Source organism: Melanotaenia boesemani, chromosome 1 (genome assembly GCF_017639745.1).
Source record: "Melanotaenia boesemani isolate fMelBoe1 chromosome 1, fMelBoe1.pri, whole genome shotgun sequence".
Taxonomy (NCBI): domain Eukaryota; kingdom Metazoa; phylum Chordata; class Actinopteri; order Atheriniformes; family Melanotaeniidae; genus Melanotaenia; species Melanotaenia boesemani.
The window spans coordinates 28,437,715-28,449,492 of record NC_055682.1 but is presented as its reverse complement, the minus strand read 5'-3'; the positions used below and the strand labels follow the sequence as shown (position 1 = coordinate 28,449,492).

At 38.2% G+C, this 11,778-nt stretch overlaps 1 protein-coding gene across 2 annotated transcripts in view; it reads right to left on the bottom strand.

The window, feature by feature from the left end:
- The window catches only part of LOC121643123 (semaphorin-4B-like), a 57,004-nt gene that overhangs the window by 37,188 nt on the left and 8,038 nt on the right, over window positions 1-11,778 (bottom strand). The window contains exon 1 of one of the 2 annotated variants that reach the window (XM_041990368.1): window positions 10,179-10,390. The exons of the other annotated variant lie outside the window; for it this stretch is intronic. The gene's annotated coding sequence lies outside the window, so the exon portion shown is untranslated. Of the gene's footprint in view, window positions 1-10,178; window positions 10,391-11,778 lie in introns of those variants that run through there. 2 annotated transcript variants of the gene reach the window in all.

Genomic DNA, 11,778 nt, shown 5'->3' with positions numbered 1-11,778 from the left:
GGACTCAAAATACATTAGCATAAAGGGTAAGTACATAAAAAGAAAACAGATTGTACTTGTCCTCATTTCTTCAGATATACCTTTTACACTTGAACACCATATCATATAAACACAGATTTTAGTCAGACTATGCTAATCCACTCTTAGCAACTAAGATACATGATCATTTAAGAAAAAGTGTAGGCTACTAGATATAAACAAGTACTAGATCTTATTGGACAGCAAGTGCTCAACCACAGTAAGTGTATGCCATGAAACAGAACCCATCTGCTCATCTAGGCAAGGGTCTGCCGCTCGTATCTGAGAAGGGTGAATCTGGTGCCATATTGCTTAAAGCTACAGATTCATTAACCTTCCAAACCTCCCTCGAGGCTCCCCATTAATACCTGCATCTGTTCAGAGGGAGACAGGATGTGACAGAAACACTGAACGATACACTCAGATGGGTCATGGCAAGTTCACTGGGGAAGGAACAGCATGGATGTTTGTTATCTGGCTAGCTACATATGGACTGGGCTTTGTGCTTTGTAACCAGATCAGACCAGGACCCTATGGATAGAGTACTATCACAGAGTCCGACACGAGGTGAGATTACGCCGCCATCCAATACGTTAACTTTATCATCAGTAAATCTGAGGTAAGTAACTATAAAAACATTTAAAGATTTCACGTTCTGATCAATGCATCTCTCAATAACACAACACATACCAAAATAAAAAAATCTCAAAGGCCACATTTGGGCTCACATTTTAGTGAGATCATTATGTTGGCCAGAAAAAATCCCAGTGGGTGACTGACAAGGCAGAGACTCCTTACTGTGTTTGTCATTATAACTCACACTTATAGCAGGCTGCTTAGCTGAGTAACATGATTGGCTCAGAAATCAGGCTGGGGCAGGTGGATAAGGTATAATTTTCCCCTGAATCAATGGTTGGCTTTTGAAAAGGTTGAGTAAGGCACACTTGTTTTCCTTCTAGTAAAAAATGTTAACATCCAATCAAAAGTATAAATAATTAATATTTACTTAATGATCTTCTAGAAAATTCACTTTCTGTACACTAATGTAATTTTATAGGTAAAAGATTAGCCCCCCCTTCGATCTCTTTAGCCCCTGCACCAAGCAAGCTAGAATGAATCAAGCAAAAAAATTCAATAGGTTATTATATAATGGGATAAGAGATATTTGTAAAACACTGTTAAACACTTTTTTATTCTGAACTGGTTTCTTAAGAAAAGGTCTTACTCTAAAACATATCTGTAACATATCAACGTGCTGTGTATGTTTTAAAGCAGCAACACATTCAGAATCCCTTTTAAAGTTTTACTTTACATTAAAACATCAGTTTTGAGGACCAGAATTACACTGGCTTGGCTCCTAATTATTGTGGAATACACTGATGGATTAAACTTCACTAATACTAGCTCTTTAAATTTCTGGACCAGGAGGAACACAACTTAATTAGAACCCTGCTGTCCACATAGAAGCACATTAGGTAAGTAGCTAGTCCTCCAATATTGTCCAGGACACTTTTGCCTTATCACACACACATCTAAATATCATCCAACTGCTTTCAATCCGGTGTTTTGACATCTGTCCATAAAGATGTCCACTTGTGTTCAGATTACCTAAGAAGGATGTTAGCCCCTGTTCGAAACAGGGCCTTAGATTAATTCTTTAGCACAGCTGCCAACTGTCAGACATTAAACACAACACTTTTCTTTCAACTCACATTTATCTTCTGAAATAAAAGAGGCTGTCTAAGTAATCATCTTAACACAATAGAACACAGACAAGACAAAGCAGCGCAGTGGAGCAGCAGACAGTCAGGTCTGTTATACCATTATTGACATGCAGATGTATAACTGCAGACAGTACAGTGCTTGGTTACTTATTCAAGTGTCTTTTTAGCTTGTCTTATGGAGTAAATTGTTCCATACAGAAAGATGTACTGGACAAATGTAACAAGTCAAGTCTGCATGGTCACATCACAATGCCAGGCAGACAGAAATCAGCAGAGATTCTTATATACTCCCTCAGATGAGGATATTTAATGGACTCCTTAGGACTGTTATGCAATCATGGAACAGCGGGTAATTAAAACAAATCAGAGCTGGACCCTCCTGTCTATAGATGGGGAGGAAAAAAATGGTAATGATGCAATTAAACATCTTTGTTTTACACAATCAAATGCAGTTCTTAAAAGAAATATTGTATACCGTATTACAAACTAAACCAAGCCCACCTGGGAATGGGAGGTGTTTGTATGGAGGGGGGAGTGAAGAGGCAGGTTTCAGCTGTGCAGACTTCTCAGAGCACCAAGAAAGTAGACTGCTAAATAAATCATGTCTGGATTAAAAATAAACTGTAAGCACCCCATGCAGCACTTGAGACTGCAGCAATTGTTTTCTAAACTGGCAGAGCTTACAGCATATTCACCATCAGTGACTCTGAGTTACACAATGAGAAAGCATGAATCAGCATGTCTGGATGAGGTAATTCATTGATGAAGAGGCTGGACAATGATGAGGTATAGATGACTGTAACAGCATCACAACTTACTCTCCATCCAGCATGGTTACACCTTTTCATTAGATATTTCAGCAATATGTGATGTCATATCATCACCGTGTTTTTCTAAGGTTGTTTCAAACTATAAAAACATCCAAAACAAGTTACTAATAGGTCAGAGGAATTTTAAAAACAGGAAGAAGTCAATGCTAAGATATGGCTTAAATGTTGAGTGCAGTGGTCCTAAAATGGCTCATTGCTTTCTTTACCGAAATGCCTATCAGAAACAAATCTCCAGGATTTCCTCTCACAGAGGCCTTTGAGTAGTTTCTAATATGGAAAACTCTTCGTAACAAGTTGAACACAATGTAAACCCAGGGAAAACATATTTCCAATTAAATATTGCATTATTTTTTCATCTAAAAAACAAACAAAAAACAACCTATAAGCAGGAAATTAAATGCTAATTAATGTAAAGATTCTAAAAGGAATAAAGACAACAAAAGCAAAGACATCAGCTACCAAGTCTGAACATAACAGACTGTCCACTTGCAGTTGCTCCCTTTGGTAATAATGTGAAAGAAAAACAAAAACACACATATCCAGAGACAAAAATGTTCGTATGTCGACTCTCTAATGTCATTTGTACCCTGCAGGTAAAATTTTCTTTTGGCTCTGAAACCAAACAAGGCCTCTGTGTCAGCGTGCTGCCGAAGAGATTTTAACTCAGGATAAAATAAACCTTTGTCCATGTGCCAATATTTAAGCCTATAATGTGGAACAGCTGCAAACTGCAGATTTGGATCCTGATGCCTGAAGACAAACTTCTTACAAAAGAGAGAAATGTGAAGAAATGGCATAGTTCTGACTTACCAGTGAGCATTCATATAATATCCCTTTCCATAAATTTCTCCTAACATGTCAAGCTGATGTTAAGTATTTAAAAAATATTCAGATTTCAAACTGTAGTTCAATGTTTTCCTTTCCCCTAAATAAAATAAATTAAGTTAAATTAATCAAAAAAGCCTTCAAACTCATTGATAATCCACTGTCCTGCCACTCTGTAATGGTCATTATGTAGAAGACACAACAGGATGTGTCATCTAATATTAATAGGAATGTCACTGAGAACCAAGATACTCATTTAAATACTTCATAAATTATTCAAATGCATGATCCCAGGTTGATTTTAGGATAAAAATGTTTTTCTCCTGCACTTTATTAATTATTCACACAATTATCTTTGCGTTGATGACTGGCTGTAATGTATCCAGCTATTGCATGTCTCTGGTGCATTCTAGTACACAATGAGGATGATGTTCAAATAATTTAAACTAAGGTGAGTTTTGATAAAGAGACAAAGCCCTTATCACCAATCTGCAGTTTATGACATTCAGATTACAACCCAGTCCCTTGTTAAGTCTTATTAAGTTTAAATGAGTAAGCCTCATTTAGTAAGTTTAGCATTTAGGGTGACATTTGCTGCCAAGGTAAAAAAAAATTGTTTTTGAATTTGCTTCTACAATATGCGCAGAATTGATTCTCCTGCCTTATTAACACAGAGTGAAACTGTGCTCCACAGCTACAAAAACCCTTCAACAAACAATCACAAATAATGGGATTTGTTTGGAGCCTGTAAAGAGATCATAAATACATTTATCATTGATGAGAGCACATCACAGATTCATGTAGCACAACAGGAAATCCATTTTAATGTCCATTAGAGAGAGTATGCAGTAAATGCATTCACTGGCTGGCTCCACCTTTTTGTATAGAACCTTTTTCTTTTTATGATAAGACACCATGAGGCAATGCATACACCCCAACTGACTTTACATGACCTCACACTACCAGACAGGTCTGTGTTAATTGTTTAACTACAGTATGCAGACTCTTTCCACCCTTCTGTCATGTCCGAGTCAAAGGCATTCATTGAAATGCAATGACGAACTGAGAAATTTTCCATTCCTCTGTGGATTCTTTAAGGTTAGCAATGGGGTTTGTCTTTCCGTGACATTCATTCCAGCATGCTATATCCAATCCTTGCTAAAAGTGAAGAGCAAAGAGTAAGATGTGACACCACTTTCGGTGTAATCTAAGCTCCAATAGGCTCAGAGGAATATTCAAAGCTCCCCTTTTACATTAGTGTACATACTGCTCAGCTTTGCCATGCAGGAAGCAGCAATTATCATTTCAAACGCGTGAGTGAAGCAGAACTGGCAGAGGAGATAAGTGCTTAAAGGAGAGCTGGGGTCACCTTATTGCCTCTGATACAGACTTGCCCTTGCCTCAAATTATTCAAGCCATGATGGGGAACAGTGGGAGATCGCTTCTTGAAAAACTTGCAAAGTGTCAATAATGAACCGAGTGTCAGTCAGAACGCAGCGTGATAAGAGGCATAATTTCCCACCCGACACAGACCTGTTACCGAAACTATGGAAACCTTTGCAGATGTGAAAGTTGCTGAAGAAATCATTTTACTGCACTGAGAAAAAAAAAAAAAGAAATTCTGTTAGACAACAAACTCACTGGAAAACAGATCATACGAATCCCAATTTTGTTTATTATGTACTTCTGGGTTGAAAATGTCTCCACACTTACAACCTAATGGTCTTTTTAGACAAATGAAGTATGCTGGCCAATCAGGAAATCCTTCTGATTAGAGCTCTACATTTTCCCTTGGGTGGGGACATCCTCAGCTGTTATTTATTTATATAATTATTATTATTATGATTACAGCATTAGTCTCTGTGATTTCTAGCCCATCACACATGAAGAAACACTGATGCTGTTGAAGTTTCAAATGGCTACAAAACAGCATCTAATTCGTGCACTGGCTCTGTGATGACGTCAGTCAAACGGTGGACAAACTGTGCGGCGTGACAAAGGTGAACAGAAAATTTACAGTCATGTAATCACACAGTAGAAGCCTTTGTAAGGTTTAGACCATGCTGTGTTAGCATGACAGTTCATCTGCTAATTACACCATCAAATCCAAAGGCTTGGCTGTCCGTAGCAGGCTATTCATCTCATGACTTGCACATCAACTTTAGAGGGGCTGTGATTAATCCCTGTAGTTAAACCGACATGAGGACTCATTTCTTTACATGGTTTGACAAGCAGGGCAATAGGATTTAAAAGCAAGTCAGATGACTGTATTCGGTTTCTGGCCCCTGATTCACCTTGTCGGACCCAAACTGCAATCACGTCGGCATCCAGGTACAAATTTCCATGATTGTAATCAAAAGCCTTAACCACAAGTTTGTTCACATTATTCATTCCAGGTGAAACCAGGTGACACAGTTTGAATCATTTGTCTGTTTTGCTGCCTCAAGGCCGTTGGCTGTTTACTCTTAGTAAATGTCTCGAATTCAAAAAGGAACAACTGAAGCACTTCTCCTTTGTTTACTGTCAGGTATGGGCTCTGTCCTCATGTTTGAGAGCAGCCAGCGCCAATAAAGGAAGTAATAAGTCAACAGTTTGGTGCCTCCAGTCAACAGTCATGCTGATAATAGCAGATACATGAGTCTGATAAGGAGCATCATCATAACAAATTCATTCTTCAGCAACTCTGACAGGAAAAAAAAACTGGAACCAACAATTACAATTACAAAACACAGCTGAAATAATGATTTATACGTTTTATACATAATTTTTTTTACATGATCGAGGGTCTGTACAAGGTAGAAAAATTTAAAAATCTTGCTAAATTAATACTTTCTTTAGAAACTTTTTCCTTTTTTGGAAACATAAACATTGACCTGCGGTTTTCTAAAGAAATCATTTGCTTTTTCGTACCAGTATTTAAACAAACATCAGTAACAAATGTAGAGAGCAAATTACTATAAACGGTAAAATGCAGAAATTCTGCAGTGTAAAGCAAACTGAAGATGTCACGATTAAAGATTTTCTTGTCAACACAATAACTATTTTTAAATTATCCAGATTATTATGTGTTAATTGATTTCCCATCAATACAAACGTGTACAACCACATAAACACTCCTTACAAGTCTTTAAGTTTTAATTAGGGCAGCCATGCCCTAACATTTTAATGTCCATTAGGCTGTCACAATTGATGTGTTAATGCAAACAGGTTAATCCGAGGAATTAGCTTTTTTTTTTTTTGCATTAATTTATAAATAACAATGCCTTATTACTCGTGTCATATTTAAAGTCTGAATTTGGCATTATCTCTCATCACCTATCATTATAGGTGCCTTGTCACAGCAGTGAACCGAATCCACCAAAAAAACACTTTATTGTCTTTATTTATGAAGTTTCTGACAGTTTTCAAGCCTTGCATTCAGAGGAGGCAATGGTGATATGAGAAATACTTTAATAAATGCTTATGGGGATGGATATATGGACATGAATGAACACTGACAAGGATTTCCACTTTTAAAAAGAGCCAGGAAGTCTGGAAAACACAGCGTGAAAGCACGAGGGGATGGGAGGAAGTGTGTTTGACTCTCTGCAGATGATTACACATGCACAAATTTGTCATGACTATGCAGCAGACTTCAATTGTTGTGTGCATGCATGTAATCCTCAAAGCCTTTGTAATGAGAACATGCATTCACAAAAATACTTCAAGGTCCACTAGAAATGAACTTTTCCCACGTGGCTGATGAAGTTTTTAAATGGGCAGGGTGGTCTCGTGTGACGTAGTGTCAACACCACCTGTTGATCAATGAAATGGTAGGGTGACACCACTGCAGGACTGTAAACTGCTTCATCCACACACACACACACACACACCTGTCTTCTTCTGTGTGCACAAGATAAATCAAACTGTACACAGAATAAAGCCACTACTGCGAAGGACAGCTGACAGAAAATACAGATTCAAGGTGCGAGGATCCTCTGCTGCTTTCCCAAAACAGTCTGACTACCCTTTATTTACCAAATTTAAACACGGTAAAATCCCCACTGGTCCTCCTCTTCCAAACCTCTATTCAAGTCATTTTCATACATTTTTAATGAGTTTTCTCTACTAAAAGTAAAATATAATTGTAGCTTCAGATCACATTATGTACTTATCAAGTGAAAAAAAAAATCAAATAGAGGCAATGATTGAGCCGTTAAATGTTTAAAAAATGAAATAAAACAGTATTTTCCTTCAAAATGATTTGCTTATCCAGTGCAGCACTCTTAAACTGTAAGCACCGAATACATTGTGCCTCCAGCCATCTTTAGGAATATGAACTCTTTGTTTTTATAGCTGAATATTTCCATGAAAAATATTCAATCTCAAGCTGAACTTGGAGCAAAATAAAAACAGTCTCTGCATCCATATCACTCCACCAAATGAAATATAAGATTTGGTTATTGGCAGATTCCAAAGAAAAAACATTCCAGTGAAATAAAATGTCTGTTTTTCATTACAAAAGTCACAGTTTATCTTTTTTCCTTCGTTACTTTCAAAACAACAGAGGGAAAATGGAGAAGACATTCATTTCTCTCTGGAGAAGAGTATGTTACATAACATATTTCCATCCAAACACAGACATCTGTGTAAAGCCCTCGTAGGAGTGACTGCAGAGAGCACTTCTTATGACCTCAAGTACAAACAGACTGAGCCATGTGATGTAGATCAGGGTCAGTGTAGTATTGCAACCGTGTTTCCAACCAACAGTGAGTTTTTCATAGAAAAATTAACACTTTTTTCTATCACAGTGAACACTTATTTCTATTACAGAACAAAACGTCTCAAGAGGATGTACGACTAGCACATCATCCACACTGCACGCCACCAAGAAACTTAATTATAAAACAGTGCAGAACCAATGTTAATTAATTAAAGAATACAATATATATTTGTGTCTTGCAAATAGAACTAAGTAAACATGCAGAATGTCTATAATTAATAGTGTGGTTAGGCTATGATAAGTATAAAAGTGCTGCTTCCAACTCACAAACAGAGCTGTTTGTTAAAGAGAGAGAAGCAGCAGAGAAAATGTAGGAAATCTAATTTGTTAAAGAATTTCAGGCTCATCAGGAAAGCCTCAGGAGAAACATCACCTGCATTCATAGTCCCACTTTGGCCTGGCATTAAAACGCCTGCAGGGCCAGGCCAGCTTTACAACAGGACCTGCAGGTCACACTGAATGCGAATGGCCTTGCAACTGGCAGACAAAGCTATGCAACAGCACGGCAGAAGGGGCTACAGCCAAGTTTTGCAGAATGCAAATGTGAGCCATTAAACCTTATCACCAATGTGTAAAGACTAAGTGTGACTTTTCACAAGAATTCTTGCAGATTCCTCAACCTGAGGCGCTGCACTGCCAAATATTTTAGCTGCAGCAAAACCTTAAAAACCCTAAATGAGATTTTTACACTTTTCTGTCCACTGTAAGACAAACAAAAAAAAATGCAGCTTTTGAAGTCTTCTGCAGAAACTCTGCTCAGCTAATGAAAAGGCAGCATGACTTGCTTCATGTCTGGGTGTGATCTGGCTTCAGCCCAGCAAATGACAATTTTCCCACATCTTAGCGCTGCAAGAGAGGCTGCGCAGGGACTCTAAATACACAAGTTCCCAGCAGCTTGCAATGAGCAATACTCATCTCCCTAGACCCTAGATATCTCTAACTTATGGGGGTTAAAAGCAGCAGAGCCTCTCTATGGCCTGATTTCCTCTCCAACTCTTCACCACAACCTCCCCACATGCTGACCATTCCTCTGAAGTTGTTACAGTGGGTGAAGTGTTGGGTGGAGACTGCATGTTTGTTTTGAGTGCTTGAATGTGTGGGTGGGGGTCTGTGTAAGTGTAATTGTGAAAGAAAAAAAGAGGGGAAGAATGGGGTGATGCATGCATTACCACGCCTTTACTCACACTTGAACAGAAAAGGCTTGTTTACAGTAGGAAAGCTACTATCAGAGGAGATGTAGAACGGAGAGGGCGACTCCACCGGTCACTACAGCCTGAATCCAACAAGGCGTATCAGCACAGTGTAAACACAGACAGTCTGCAGCGCTCACGTGCATCATAAACACCAGATAAAACACAAATCTTACTAGGAATCTGTGCTTAAGACAAATATGGTGAAAAGGTGCTGCTTTATTCAGGGCCATCTAGAGTGATATGTGATTATTTTCAGGATCAACACGTCAGCAAAGAGAAGACAGTTATTTGGAAAGAAAATATCAAGAAGATGTCTGAAAGAGAGTGTTTAAATGGACCCATCAATTCCATAATGCTCTCTGTGCCAAAAAGAAATATGAATAATCAAGAACTTTCTCTCCCCCCTTCGTGAGGACAGAAATAAGGGGAAAATCCACCAGGCTTTCTTCCTCACCTGCATACAGAACACAAGAACTGAACATCTCAAGCTGTTCTCCTTTTCATCCACAATCTGTCATGTTGTTAAAGAGTAGATTTTGCAATGCAGTGTGCGCGTGAACCATATTATCAAAAACATGAGAAATTGCAGCTCTGGAGGCGGATAACATAAACTAACAATCAGGGGAAACAACCAGTTTTAGACACTAACACAAAACACTAACAGACTAAAATTTAATTCCTTTGTAAGCCCTACCTTATCAGCCAATGTCTAAAATGCATATTTTTGTCAAGCATTAATTCAGAAAAATCTTTATGATCGATGACAATTTGTTTAAAAACATCTCGCGTCTCATCACTGTGAAGGTGCGGACACAGAAGACCTTACCATCCACGAACTGGAGAGTGAAACACTCCGACACAAATGAAGTCTGCACGGTCTATGGAAAAGGTTTTTTTTTTTTTAAAAAAAAAAGAGATTACATCTAAATCCGTCAAAACAACAGACTTGTAGAATATTTTTTGAGTCCGTCAGTATGTCCGTGAAGTAGAGTCCATCCTCAGTGTAAGAAAGCACACCTCATCCACTACTAACTAAACGCTGCTCTCGTTTTCAAGCCTCCAAACTTGCTCCTCCCAGCAGCACACGCTGTCTGCCTGCAGCCACTAAAAACCGGCACCCCCCACCAGCACGCGCACGCACGCGCGGTGATAACTAACCCGCGATCAGAGGTTAGTTTATATGAGCAGTCTGCACTTTCTGCACGGAAAACTAGAAAAACAAAGTTCTGCCAAAGTACAAACGCGAGTAAAACTAATACGGATCTAGAAAATGTTTGAGGGGGGTGGCTAAATGAGATCTTTTTTTTTCAAAAAAGGGCTGATAGATTTTAGGAAATAACTGATTTTTTCAATTAAAGTGATGATTTAATGTAAAAAGTGATGATGCTTTGTGAATGATGCATTATGATGTAGAATGTGGTCATGTTGACATAGAACATACTGTACTGAAGTGAATTCATGCTGCGTTCACTAGCACTTGGACGTCTGTGATTGTGATTCTTAGAGTGACACCGAGAAGGCCACTTAGATTTGAGAGGTACTCATTCCCTCTGAACCAGTCCTCTAGCCACTCACTTGGTCTAATTTGCTTCAAAATGCCTGTGCCAATATTATTTTTGTTATAATAAAACACTTTTTTTATTTTTATTTTTTGTCATTGCTAGACTTGTGGGAACTTGTCTAACAAGATTCAAAATCTTGATGCTCTTGGTAAAAATGAAATTTAAAAAGGGTCAAGTTTAATTTCTCAAGATTTTTTTTTCTTTTTTTCATGAGAAAAAACTGTTGTCTATTTAATCTTTGTTGTGTTTGTGTATTGCAGGTGTGCTTCCTTCTTACTTCATGAGACAGAAACAAGAAATTAATGAAATGCAACAGACATGATGTTTTTCACCTAGTTTTTACTGCCTGAAACTCACAAAGTGGTTTAGGTACTGTAACATCACCAAACAACGAGTGACAGTAAACAGATTAATGCGAAGGTGAAGGTATAAACAAATTGAAGAAAGTCTGAGCAAGGAGACACTTTGGGGTCTCCAGACAGCCATGTCTGCAACACTACGGACACCTGGATAAAATGGAGGAGGCTTTTTTAGCTGTTTAAACATGTGAACACTCCTTATGTGATTGCTTTGCAAAACTTTAGTCAGACTGCAATAAAATATCTTGGTAATGCAGCAAAACATATTTTATGTATACATCCTATTCCACTGACATGGAATAGCTTGTGTCCCAATAATGCCTTGAGACTGTGTTGAATATCTTGAAGAGGGCAAGAGATGAATATAAGGGGCTTAAAATTAGCCATCTTTTCTTTCAGATCCTGTCTGCATCAGAATTCTTTGAATTCAGAGTCAAACTAAACTTGCTCTGTTGTCTTGGGTATCGGTACGCTTCTTTATTCTCAGAGCGACCCTGCTGTCAAA